At 44.4% G+C, this 14,189-nt stretch overlaps 1 long non-coding RNA gene across 2 annotated transcripts in view; it reads left to right on the forward strand.

Moving 5' to 3' along the window:
* Positions 1–362: 362 nt before the first annotated feature.
* The window catches only part of LOC147208831 (uncharacterized), a 104,661-nt gene continuing 90,834 nt past the window's right edge, over positions 363–14,189 (forward strand). Inside the window, exon 1 of one of the 2 annotated variants that reach the window (XR_015097915.1) lies at positions 363–639. This is a non-coding gene — a long non-coding RNA (uncharacterized LOC147208831). The remainder of the gene's footprint in view (positions 640–14,189) is intronic. The other variant, XR_015097885.1, reaches the window with a different exon arrangement.

Here is a 14,189-nt window from a genome sequence, read left to right on the forward strand (position 1 = left end):
AGGCATATATTCCTTATCCTCTGTTAAAAACTTCAGATCTTACATTCCTTCATGTTTTTATAGAGTATGATATTATAAAGTGCATTTTTGGTGGAGGTGCGGGGGTTGGAACAAGTTAATCCATTCAATTTAATGGACAAAGATGATTTGAGCATCACCACTGCACCAAGCGTCAGTCAAATATGTTCAAAGTGATGCTTCCACTATACACAAGTGAATAATCATGACCAGGAATTGCAAGTCGCAGGCGCATGACGGAGGTGGAATGGGGGTGGGAGTTGGGATGATGTGAATGTGAGTGTTATATAAAACGTATAGTGCACAGTTGGAACCAGCCCGCATAGCGGTGATGATCCTTTTCTTTCATTTTCAGTGTTTTATAATCTCTTCTCCTCTTCGCCACATCCTTCTCCTTCCTCTGCCGTGAACTTTTGACCTCCGGATGCCAGCTTCCCATGACATCCCCGGGCACCATCCTCACAGGAAGTGACATCAACGCGACTTAAAAAGTAAAAAAAACAAAACAGTCACAGGATGGCAAGTGTCGGATGTCCAGCTCTGGATTGTTGTTGTTTTGGATGGCGGATGAAGGATGACGCTGAGTGGAGCAGCCGGACGGACGCGTGCGCTGGAGGCTGAGTGAGTCGCTGACTGGGTGCTTTCTTTTCTTCTTTTTCCGATCCATTCATGCAACTTCCCATATGAGACAGTTTGCGCATCTCATGTCGGTCGTGACGGGAACCCGCGTGGGGATAACGAGTTTGTCTTTCGCATTGATGAGGGAGAGCATCCTTGTTTTGATTGTGAGTGGAGGATGAGGAGGAGGGGGGGGGATACTGATGAATGATCCGCGCGTGCGTTTTGTTTGAACATTCTCCTCCGTCTGGTCCTCAGAGCATCCGAGTTGCATGACAGTCTGACGTGCGTCTCGCCATGCATGTGGATGGCGTCTTTTCATTCGACCAGCCGTGTGCTCGTGCCTCCTCTTCCTCACCGGGGAGGAAGAGACAGTCAGACCCTGACGTGCACCCAGACAGAAAGTGCTGCAGTCACGTGATGTCTGCACTCTCACGTTCGGCTGTCTGCAGCCTGCGAGGCACGCAGTGCCTTCACTTTCACTACTCGCTCGAAAATATGCATTAGAAAATATGGGAGGCTCAAGAATCATGTTAGGCTACAAAATGGTAGAGAATATATGTTACAGTTTGGGAATGCTTTGGTAACTTGAAAATTAATCCACAGTTTACCGTTTATTTGATTTAGCAAAAAATGCAAAAGGTTACATACAAATGTGGCGAAGACCCTCCATAACTTCCACTAACAACCCAGGCTAAACTGAGCTTCTGCCCCAACATCCAAAGATGTTCGTGTCTCAGTCGAGATGTATCACTTCAACATGCAGTGTCCTCTAACTTGTGATACATTCCATGATCCCCATGACATGTGAATTTACGCAAAGTTTAGAATTTATTTTTCTAAATTTACGTTAAGCTAACCCCACCACATGGGTCACACCCATCTAAACACTTGTTACACTCAATAAATGTAACTTGTAAAATTCAAAGTGAAAAGTAAATCCGCTCTCTGCAATGACTCTGCAATTCTTCTAACTTCCGTACTTCCGGCCAAAGTTCCTTTTCTTCGTCTTCCATTTAGAAGACAAAGTAGAAGACGTTAATCTTGGCAACTAGCGTTTGCTTTCAGCAACAATGATTTCCAGCACTAGAAGGCGTATTGATCCGCCAGTATTGAACCTTTTGGCTACAATGCAACACGTGACAGAACTGGCTAATTTTCCTGGCAAATATGATACCCTCATTGCCAACTGTATTTCATGTCAAACATACACAATACAAGTGATAAGCATTCAATTTTAACAGGGCGGTTAATTGTCCGTGTTAAACCCAATTAATTTCTTAGGTTTCTTAGGTTCGCAGTTTTGTGGTACAAAGGGTTGTCTTAATTGTATCAGCTGCCCCAAATAATAGAAGGCCATATATATATAGACATGCACCTCTGAATGAAACCTATACGCAAAAGTTTTAACAGCCTCTTTAGAGTAAATAAAACAGTTGCCTCCAGTGGATCCCATAAGCCCAAAATGGAAAGAACTTTGGAGGAACCTCACTCAGCACCTGCTGTTCTGCAGCACTTGGGCCTCACTGGAGAGGTCATATTTAACTGCTCATAATTATTATTTATGGCCTTACAGAGGCACGTCTTCCACTTTCACACTGGTGCCGTCATATTGCTGGCTCACACGGCTAATGCCAAGGGGCTAATTTGCGCCTCGTAAGACTGCATTGAAAGTACAGCATTATCTATCTAGCTAGCTAGCAAGATAGCTAGCTAGATAGCTAGATAGCTAGCCAGTTACCTGGCTAGCTATCTAGCTAACTACACAACCTTGCCTACTGCTAGCTTGATGCTAGCACACAATACAAATCACTAACGAGCTTTTGTTCTATTATAAGTTTGAACGTCCAACCTTTCTAAGCAAAGATATTTGAACAGCACATGGTACATGTAAGTATACGTTTTAAGTCAACAAATGTAGAATAATTTGAATGTTTTTAAACAAACTTCCCAATGATAACAGTGATTTCCCCCACAAAGTAAAAACAAAAACTATGTTTTTATTTTTTGAAAAAATACTATCACTAGGAAGTTTGTTCAAAAGAAAAAAAATTCTCTAACCATTGATGACTTAAAAACTATGCTGTGTGCCATTGGTATTGTTTTGTGTTTTTTGTTATTGTAAAGTGTCCTTGGGTGTCTTGAAAGGCGCTTATAAATAAAATCTATTATTATTATTATTATTGGCATTGACTGTTTATCAAAATCAAAGAAAAACATTTGCACAATAACTTGAAACATGGTGCATACAAAAGTGACTTTACTGAATCAAGTAGGTACCCAACATGTTGTGAATGGGTGCCAGTCAACACTGTTGCTTCCATCCATTACCGCAGCGTGAAATAATGCATGACACACACACACGCGCGCATGTGTTCGTCTGTAGGTGTGGCACATTTGTGTGTGCATGTGTATGTGGTCAAGTTGCATGATTCTGGTTGCGTGCGTATAACTCACACTGCTGTTGCCCGGCCGGCCGTTCGCACTGATTGCTTCATTATCCGAGCCTTCCGTGTAGACGCCAGCGCCTAATCTCCCCGGGTGAATGGGTCAGCCCGCTACAGTGGAAATCACAGCTCAGCTTTTAGTTACTCGCTCAGTCATATCGGGCCCGAGGAGGTGAGGAAACCGCGCATGAGCTAGGCCTGAAGAGCAAGAGGCCATTTAGGGAGTAATTAGGCAGACGGGACTGACCGAGCCGGGCCATATATTCTCTGTGGTGACAGAGAGCGGACGGGGGGGTCTATTGGCACTCGACAGGTGCAAAAGGGGAGCGGGCGTCAGGGCCTGGTGGGGGAATGGAAACCAGAGATGAGGTCGTGCCAAATCATAGCTGCATTCTACGGAGTCACATGCTCGCCGCTAGCCTCTTCCTGCCTCCCGTGCGCATGCTACTGTGCGTGTGCGTTTGTGGGGTCAGAGGATCAACGTGTTTAGAGCGGCAGTGGTCATCTGTCATTGTGCGTCTAGCTCACGCTGCAACAAAGAAGACTTTGTTTTGCGTGTCTGCGACTATTATACAGCCCCCCAGTGAGGCGCTTTGATTATTGGGGTGTAAAAGCAGCGCTGAAGCAATGCTGCCGTGATTGGTTGTGACATATTTGATGCTAAAAGTTGTCACATTGATTCTTCTGTGCAATTACATGGAGGAATAATCCACTTGCCATTGTAGCGTCCGTTATGGGAGGAGAATTGGCCACTGTGTGATGTTTTTTTCCACTCACCGTACTTCCTGGCTGGTCTGCTTGAACTCAATAATCCTGGTTACAGCCATTACAAATCCTGCTGTCTTGACGTGAGACCCCAGACAGGAGACAGGATCTGAAACTGGTTTTCATTTAGCATTCCTCTGGGCTTTATGGGCAGGTGTATAACATTACAGACAGGATCTTTATTGGCCTACTTTAAAGGCAACTTTTATTTATTTATTTATTTTTGCTTAGCTCTCAATTAAGGACAAACACACAATGCACACACAACGGATGCAAAGTACGTATGGGCTTACTCATTAAAAGGACTACACATGGTGCATGTAGGCAGTATGGATGCTCGCTGGAGTGCAGGGGTCCACATCATCTGAATGGGACGATGACCCATGACCATCTGTATGTGTGCCCCTGCCCTTCCCCTGCCCTCCCTAGGCCAACACCCATCATGTCAGGTGGTCATGTAGGGTGGCTGTGGCCTGTCATTTTCTAACCTTGGCGTGGTCAGCACTTTGAGATATAAATATTAAACTCTGCTTTGGTCCACAGATACACAGCTATGTCTACATTTTAATGCCCTATAAAATAAATTCAGACGTGTTTCGAAATACTATATATGTGTGTGAAGGTATACATGTGCAAAGGCTAAGAACTAAATAGTACTCACTTGTGGCGATACAGGGTTAAACGACACGGCCGCTTTAGAGCGCATCGTTGTTGGCGGTGAGTGCACACACGTCATGGAGAGAAGGCCGAAGAGCAAGGGATTTTAAAAAAAAAAGAAAAGAAAAAAAAAGTGAGTTACAGCCAGCATGTGGACAGGGGTTTTCCTGCTTGCGCGGCAGCTTCAGAGCGCCTCATTGTCTCAGCGACCTGGTGGGAGATATTCCCTCCATTGTAGGCTTTAAGTGGATTTGTTTTCACAACTCAAACATGTAGTAACATGAAGGCGCAAGAAAGATGTTTGAAAAAATAGCATCCATTTTTCCAGGTTGCGGTAGATTTATTGGACTGACATTTGAGTGGGGAGTGGTTTCAGCGCATTCAGTTGACACGCACACAGCATAATAGAAAGGCTTGATTTTTTTTTTTCTCAAAAATAATTTGAACTTTAAAATACCTGAACCGAACTGATTGGTAGACTAGTCAACTAGTTGACTATATTACTCTGCATCGACGTTTGAAGCTTGAGCACAAAAATAAAAACAGTTGTGGGTGTGAATAGCGATTAGCGTCACTCGCTAGCATCAGACTGGTGGCAAGGAACAAGGGCAGTGGCGCAAAGTGAGGCGTTTTTGTCGCCAAAAAGTTATAGCTAGTAACCAAGAAAGCCAAATGTGTGATAACGACAACTTTGCGCGTATCACAACCCAGAGGCAGTCTTGAAATCCTCTTTGTACGTATCAAGATTTGCCACAACCACTCAATTTATCCTCCTTACCCACAGGTGTTGCTCTCGTCAATGAGATTTTTTTTCAAGGAAAAATATGTCATCCTTTTGGGGTACAATCTGGCAGCGTAACTCCAAACACAAAGAGTTTTTGTCATCATTTTCAGTTACAGTAAGTGTTGTCAATCATTTTTTGTCGCTTGAAAGTATCCTTGCGCCTCTTGTTTACAAACATCGTGAAATAGTCTGTCAAAGCAGGAAGCACATCATTTCTCCCTGATTGTATGTGGGGTGTCTCATAAATTGGTTAAAATGTTAAAAATGTGAATTGTGTCCACCCCCCTCCCTCAGCCCCCCCTCAGGTTCTTCAAATAGCCCTTTTCAAACCCAAAATGTAATTTGCTTTCGGTTATCCAGGCCCAAAAGCGTTGAAAATGTTCTATTTAAAAAAATATCCTCCCTCGTAGAGACATGGCTTCATCCCGGTTTACAACCACATTGCTGGCGGTTACAGCAGGCGGCCAGCAGGCCAACACACAGAACCCGAAAAGAAGGCGTGACCAAAAGTGATGAGGCTTTGGGCATGCTTAGAAGACGCGAAGCTCTTCCGACTGACTGACCGACCAACCGACCGTTTCCTCTCTCCGACTTGTGTCAGAGCAATGAGAGGTGAAGGTGTTTGTAAATTTAATTTTTCTAATCCCGGATTTAGAAGGATCCACTCGAGTCCAACAATGCAGAACTGAAGTGCGGGTCAGCACGGCTCGAACTCCTCTCCGGCCTAAATCTTCCTAGGTCAGCCTTGTACATAAATCATGCCGCTACAGCGCATCCTTCTCATGTTTTTTTTTTTAACCATTTTTGAGCATCAAACCAAATAAGAAGAGGATTTGCGGTATTGAGCACGGTAGTCAGATTAAGATTTATTGCGTTGCCGTTGTGGCAGTTAAACACATTCTTTGTTTTGTGAAGGCCATTATTCCTGCCTCTTAATCACCCCCCTCCACTTTTATAACCTCCCCAAGTCTTGGTGTGTGGCTGGGCAGCGTGGTGGTTGTGGTGGTGGGGGGGGGGGGGCAGAACCACATGTGAGCAAACGACAAGGAAATAACATGCTGCCAGCACCGCCTCTTCAATAAACGGAGCACCACAAACGATGCACAAGGTCCGTGTGCACACTGTAACCTTGAGCACCAAAAATGTTGCACAGATCTTTTTACTGCTACTTTCTAGAAATACACCGAAGTATTTTTTTGTATAATGATACATGATATGATCCATGATAGGACCTCATTCAAACACATTGAATAGCAAAACTGAGAATCAACGGCCGGCTGTGTTCCTCACGTCACGTCACAGGTTGAGGCAAAACTCACCGTCACTTATGCAGCACCAGCTACCTTGAAGCGAGGTTTGACTGGCTACTATTAATGCGGCGAAACATTTCGCGGATTTGTTCCAAAGTCTGTAATCATCGCCTCCGTGGGAACGAATCAGCTGCATTTCTGACAAGTATCGTTCTTAGGGAGGGAGAAGCCATGCTAACTGCTAAGTTAACCTAAAATGGAAACATAAAATTGACACGACTAGCACGTTGAACACGCTAGTTAAACGCTCCGATGATGAAATCCACTTTTCACAGACGTCTGGCTTAAAGCAGAGAAAATCCAACTTTGAACAGCAATAAGTCTGCCACATAAAATGATGCGTTATGCCAGAATCTGGCCCCTGGGCCTTGAGTTTAAACACCTCTGGTAGACAGTATATCAATGTGCTACTAAATCTGATGTAATCTTCATGGGGGTCATCCATGAATGGTTTGTGATTTATTTATTTAATTTTTAAAAACCCGAGACACCTGGGAGCCCAGACGCCAAATTGTTAGTGCCGTAGGTGACACACAGTCACACCGGGGCTAATGGCTTCATTTACGCAGGTCACGGCCAAGCAAATTGTTGGTGTGATGGGGTGGGGGGGGGGGGGGGTTTAGGTGGGAGAGGGACTGGGTGACCAGGCACCCACTGCTTGTTTACTCTGTGCTGGATGCCCAACAACCCCCCCTGTCAGCAGCGACAATAATTATCACCTCATAGGAATTTGGAATCCTCGTGTTAAATTCCCTTTGACAAGTTCCTCGGAGGAGGTCAGGGAGGTGGGCACCGTCTGGGGGGGGGGGAGGACATGCCACCGGTGGGTGCAGGGTGTAGTGCCATGCTTATGTGTGTGGTGTCCAAGGGAGAAGACTACCACCATGGCCCTACGCTCACCCACGCAACCTTCGGACCCCCAACACGGCAAACATGATTTGCATGGTGTTTACAATGCTAATCGGTTTTGGAGGGGCTGAATTTCACTTTGGAGAGCACCAAAGGTGGTCTTTGGGCTGGTGTGTGTGTGTGTGTGTGTGTGGAGGGGGGGTGGGTTCAAATGTAGATTAATTGCATTATAGGTGGTTTTAAAAACAATTAAAATTAAACTATTGTGTACATGCAAACAAGCAATTATTGTAGAATCTGATATAAATAGTGCCACTGTGTGATGTACAAATAATTTCAATGTTGACTCATCCATCTATGATCTACAGAATATATTGTCAACACTGCGTATCTAAACAACCAATGAAATCGTGTTTAAAAAAAAAAATCACATTTTAAAAATGTTGTTGCTCCAGAACTTTGTTTGTATGTACCAGGCTGAGGATAAAAAACAAAGGGTTGATTTCAAGCGCTCCACAAAGATTGACTGAAATATTTTCCGCGTAATCCCGCTAACGGCAAAACAAACAAATGGTAAACGAGCCCCAGCACTGTTGCGATTTTGAACACCTCAGCATTTGGGATTTTTAATATGTTTGTCTCAAGCTGTTTTTATTTTTATTTTTTATTTTTTTAGTGCACAAGTGTAAATCACTGCTTTACAAGGGAGGTGAGAACGCCGCAAAATAAAGGTGGCTGTTAACGTGGGGGTGACTGGGCCAGTAAGCGGAAAAGAAGAGAAGGAGAGACAAGGGTGGCTTGTGAAATACATGAAGGGCACAGGTGGCCAAAGTACTGACACGCTGAACTCAACTCCTTGACTTCAGTACAAAATAGGGCCCAAACGATTTGGATTTTCTTTCGGCCGATAACTGGCAAAATGAATTCCTGATAACCGATTCATTAAAAAAATATAAATAATGAAAAAAAACCTTGGTACCTTAAGGCTTACAGCAATAAAAAAAATTGAATTACAGGCAGAATATTTGACTAGTTGATAATTTTTTGAGGTTGTCTCATCTTGTGATGTGGAAATCGACTGGATAGCGCATTGACCTCACAGTGCAGAGGTCGGGGGTTCGTGGATCCCGGCTCCGGCCTTCCTGTGTGGAGTTTGCATGTTCTCCCCGTGCCTGTGTGGGTTTTCTCCGGGTACTCCGGTTTCCTACCACATTCCAAAAAACATGCATGGCAGGCTGATTGAACACTCTGAATTGTCCCCAGGTGTGAGTGTGAGCGCGGATGGTTGTTCGTCTGTGTGCCCTGCGATTGGCTGGCAAGCGGTTCAGGGTGTCCCCCCATCTTCTGCTCAAACACAGCTGGTATAGGCTTTAGCCACCCCCGGACCTTTGTGGTGATAAAGGGGATTGGAAAATGGATGGATGGATAACATCGGCCCATCACATTGGCTGGCCGATTAATTGGTCGGATCTTCATCCAAAAACAATACAATACATCCTGATTTATATAGCGCTTTCACAACAGCTGCAGCTGTAACAAACAAAACAACAGTTCATTTTTTTACGATCCATTATATCCAATGCCCGTTTTGATAACTTGGCACAAAACCCCCCCCAAACAAACAGAAAACTGCTCTACAAACACATACTGCCAGAAATTGCAAATTTTTAGACTGGCACATGCAATTCTATTAAAGGTCATGGATGGGAAAATATCCTGCTCCGAACATAACCTCAACCCGTGTTTACCAGCCTTATAGAGCCGAGGAACATACTGTAGTTTACAAAAACAAAAAAAACCTCATGGCACACCAAACTGTCACAAAAAATGGATACTTAAATATTTACCTCCTGCCATCTCTCAGGAAGAGCATTTAATTGTCTGTTCTGAGAGAGCATATTGATTAGGGATACATTATTGACAGTGTATTAAAGAATTTTTAGATCAATTTGGTGACGTAGTATCAAATCCCACGGCACACCCAATGATCTGTCACGGCACCACTTGCGAATCGTTTCCCTACATAAAATTTGTGCGTGCGTTTGAGGATAGTTGTCAGGAAATAGCGTCATCCACGCCGCAGCGGCGACAGCGAGGAAATGGATTGCATATGGAAAGCCAATATTCCAGCCATGATTGATGTCCTGAGCTTATGCATTTTTATTTTTCTCCTTTACACGCTCCCCATTCAGTCGGGATGTACCGCAATTGGTGGCACGTCTGATTTTGATGATATCATTCGTCGCCACACTTTTCAGTGCGACGCGTCCGCGGCGTTAGAGTCTGCCGTCGAGCGACATGGCAGCTTCAAAGCCGGTGAGGGAAATGGGTGCTGACCTGAAATGTCTCGCTCATTTTAACCTTCACCAGGCACCGGCGACTGCGCTCTGCTTTTAGTAATCTGCTGCAAACGTCGCCGCTTCTAATCTCGACCTTGAGGGGCAGCCACCCTCAAAGTCGTGGGGCTTTCACACGATATGACAAACCAAAGTATCCCCGCTGTGTCATCGGGTCAAATCACCACTTCTAGCCGAAAAAGTGCGATCGACAACGACACGCTGTCGGCAGAAAGTGATCCAACCCTTTTGGCAAGAGAATCGGCGAGTAGGAAGCAGCAAAGAATGCAGTGATCTGAGCAGAGACCACTAACTTGGCCCAGAATCTTGGTTGGGATGTTAGAACACTTGAGCTAAGAAAAAGCAATCCTCAAAAAGGTTGAAGAAAATTTAGGACAGGTACAGTAAATGACAATTTTGTCAATGTCAACGACAGCTCCATACTTAAGATGTACAAAAAAACGGCGTTGAATGTGCACCAAATAACCTTTAAAACATTAAAAAATTCCTGTGCAGTTCCAGAACAATAATCCAAAACTTTGAAAGAGAAAGTTGTTGAACATAGTGACTGACACCTGTGGCGCCGACTAAATTCGCAAATCTTTTGAAATCATTTTTAAGGAAATGTGGCGGAAAGATGATTGCTTGAAAATTGGCTGCGCGTTGTCATGTGTTTTCAAAAGTATTCAGAAATCTTTAGGGCTGCGGCACTGGCAAATAACAACAAGAGCGGCAATCATGGGGAGACAATGTAGTAAAAATAAGAACTGCGGGAGCACGCAATAGATTTATGGACCCATTTCGACCTTTGGAAATAATTTGAAGTGATTTTGGGAATGTTTCAAGGACGGCTGTTCTGACCGCAATACCTCCCCCCATCGTGATGAGATACCCCGCCTTCCAATACACATCTTGCATATTACGATATTACAATTTTTTAAAAAAAAAGACACTTCAACAAGACTCTGCCATCTGAACCATCGGTGCAACTGTTGTCATTGATTAGTGAATGGAGGGGAGACGAAGTGTCATCATGCATGAGGCCTACTGCCGCCGGTTATAGGAGGCGGAACAGCGGAATGGCGAGCACTGTCTTTTCGGGAATTTGTTCGCACTGGCGTAGCGACATCTACAACTCACAAAAAAACGTAGGTGTGTATTTGGTGTTCTGGTGAAATTCAGGATGAACCTCCTTTACAGGTGACCTTCATTTGACCGTCTCGAAACTTTTGAATACACAATGTCCATTTCGTCAATGTTTAGGTACTTGCGCAACATGCTGTTCGCCAACAGCCAGCTAAACGGCAAATTTCCTCAAAGCGATTTGATATCTGGAAGTTCCCATGGGTATTTTCCTCCATGCCTTTCTGTGACTCTTCCAGTGTCTCAGTCGAAACCTGCTGAGAGCACTCGAAGCTGAAGGTCCACTTTTCTATGAGAACATCCTCTTTGATTACCATTGATCAATTTTTAGGCATCATCTTGGTCACCCTGATGTCAAAATGGGAAGGATGAAGAGGACTGTTTAAATACCAATTCTCGTTGAACGGGCAAATGTATTGGTTCGATCCGGGATGAAACATCTCATGTGAATTTTTGAGATAAGGTCAAAAATCAAGTTCACATGAGAAGATGAGCATGCATTTTAGGTTCATAGTGAAATTTCACCCAAATGGGCACTAACCCTAACCTCAACCCTAACGCGAGTGTAATTCCGTTCCTCCGGTGAAGCTGTTGGCAGTGGACAGGAAATGGGATTCAGGGGAGGGGGGGGGGTCGTCAGGGCCCGTGGGGCTCCCTTGACTTCACTCTGATAAAGAATTCTTTGAACACGCGCCGATCCTGAATTCTTTTGATCTCGATTTGTATGCTAATGAGCAAGGTTTTATATATGGAATGCAAAGCAATAGCTCTCCCGTGTTTGTTCAGACGCTTTCATGGTGGCGCCTTCATCCTTCAGACATCACTTTGTCGTTTGCATTACCCTCCTTGTGAGGATAATCGCGACCCGTGCTGCGTTTAGCCTGCGTGTACGTACGTGGCTGCAAAACTCACCAATGCATGTACACGTCTTGTCGCTTCTTAATTCAGCCGGCGTTCCCTCGGCCTTTCGCAGACTTGTAGCCTCCCTCAGCGGTTCTGGCGACGACGGAGGCGTTCATTCACACGAGCTCTCGCATGAGCGCACAAATGCAGTAACAGGACTTCAGCCCCGACTGGCTCACGCGCGGCACTCGCTCGCTGAGGTGGCAGTGGAAGAAGAGGGAAGAAAAAGATGGAGATGAGAGTCGACTGACTGCCCCGACAAGCACTTAATCCCCAAGACGTTTTTTTAAACGCTGTCATGTTTGTGACCCAGTCATGGGAGGTCAAGCCCTCCTAAGCCCACTTTTCACCAGGCATTGCACTTGAGTCGACTCTTTTCATGCAGTTCCATAACATTGTCAGATGTTGTTAAGGAGGCTGCAGAATCACCGATACTACATCACGTCTTGGTTCACTTAAATTAGGATTTAACCGCCATGCCGGTTCGCAAACTGTGGTCCCTGGACCTCCGTGGGTCATTCAACTGTCGCTTTGGAGTTGGGGGGGAAAAAAAAAGTTGCAATTGTTTTGAGAAAAAGCAATAGTTCTAAATGACAAAGCATTTTTGGGGAAGCTTGCATTTTGTGCGGGAGTTTTGAAAATAAGAGTACAGTGGTACCTCGACTTACGAACGTCTCTTCATATGAAATTTTCAAGTTATGAAACGCCTCAACAGGAAAATAGTGGCCCTTGTTACAAAAGAAATTTCAAGATAAGAAAGGTAAAAGTACAACATGGGCTGCTACTCGCAGCTTCGAGTTTCCTGAATGCAACATACTTATAGCTGCTCTGCCATTGGCTATTATCGAGCGTCATCCTGGCATCCCATTGGCTAAGAGGGACCTCTACCGAATGTGTCCATGTGTGAAGATAGATGTGTCCATGCAGCGTCCTAGTCATTCGCCCCTCGGGTCATGAGGCGTTCCGAAAGTTTTATGTAAAAGGGAATCACCCAGAAAAAGTCTTCACCAGTCGGGCGATCGCTCACTAGGCTGATGTTTGCCTTGGACATTTTCAAAGGATTGTTAAAAGCTGACAAAAGCAAACATCCTTGGATCAGTTCTTGACAAAACACCAGGCAAAAAAAATACACTTCTGAACATGAACTAAAGAGGGCAAAAAACCCCGATAGGAACGTAGTTAAAAGTTAAATGACAATCATTTTTATTCTTTACTCTGTCATGTGTTTTTTTTTTTTGACATTGGTCAGAGTTTTTACCCGGACAAGTTTAAACAAAAAAACTCACACAGAAGATTGTCTTTCAGTCGACGGAAGCACATTATGCACAACTCTCATTTATTCTGCAATAATCTAATTGTAACATGTATTTGTTCCATATTTCTATGCTTTAGAAAACATTTATGTCTGAATTTGGGGGAGGTGGCTTGGAACGGATTAGGGCATTTACATGGAAAACGCGTCTCTACTTACAAAATTTTCTAGTTAAGACATTTTTTCCAGAACCAATTAATTTCGTAAGTAGAGGTACCACTGTATATGTACCAAATTTAACCCTTTCAGGGACAGAGGTTACTACTGGGCAGCTTATCATGTTAAAGGGTGCATGAAAGGGTTAATGGTCGTGTCACCACTTGAACGATTCTGAGCTCCGCTAATTTCTTTGCTTCCTTTACTCGTGTGTGTGTGTGTGTGTGTGTGTGTGTGTGTGTGTGTGTGTGTGTGTGTGTGTGTGTGGTATCTCCGCAGCTTTGGCACCAAAAGGAAGTCCAGTTTGTCCTTTGTTTTGTTACGCTTCTGAAGGGGAGCCTGCAGCAAATTGTGGCTCCATGAGGTGTTGCTCCGATAAAGTACAAACCAAACCATCTGCACTACATCGGCCTGCTGTGAATGTTGGTCTACTGGGCTCGGAGTCAGCGCCGCTTATTAGGAGGTGGCCTAGTAATAGTGGTAAATGGCAATGGGAAGGAATTGGAAGGATGAGAGGGCCATCGTGCTTTCTTTTCTTTTTTTCAAAGGTTTCCACATCCCGAATCCTCTACGTGACACACATGTCAAAGTGATCATAGCAGGGCATACTGTATGTGCGGGGGCAGATTGAAGTGCGCGCGGGAAGTCATTTGACTTCAGCGCATTCATCCAGCACCTGCGCTATCTACTTAGAGCGTGTCAGATGCAAAATAAGCAATCATTTTGGTGGAGATTGTGCACTTTGAGCAAAATGGCAAGCAGATAGATCACTGGGAAAACACGTCACAAGCAAGGAAGAGGTGCAATGTATTTCAACAATGTGCTTATTATTGGGGGTGGTGTACAACTGTACTGCAGCATACTGAGGACCTCGTGTGTCGCCTGCATATT

Source organism: Hippocampus guttulatus, chromosome 2 (genome assembly GCF_054856545.1).
Source record: "Hippocampus guttulatus isolate MCC_2025c chromosome 2, RoL_Hgut_1.0, whole genome shotgun sequence".
NCBI classification, from domain to species: Eukaryota; Metazoa; Chordata; class Actinopteri; order Syngnathiformes; family Syngnathidae; genus Hippocampus; species Hippocampus guttulatus.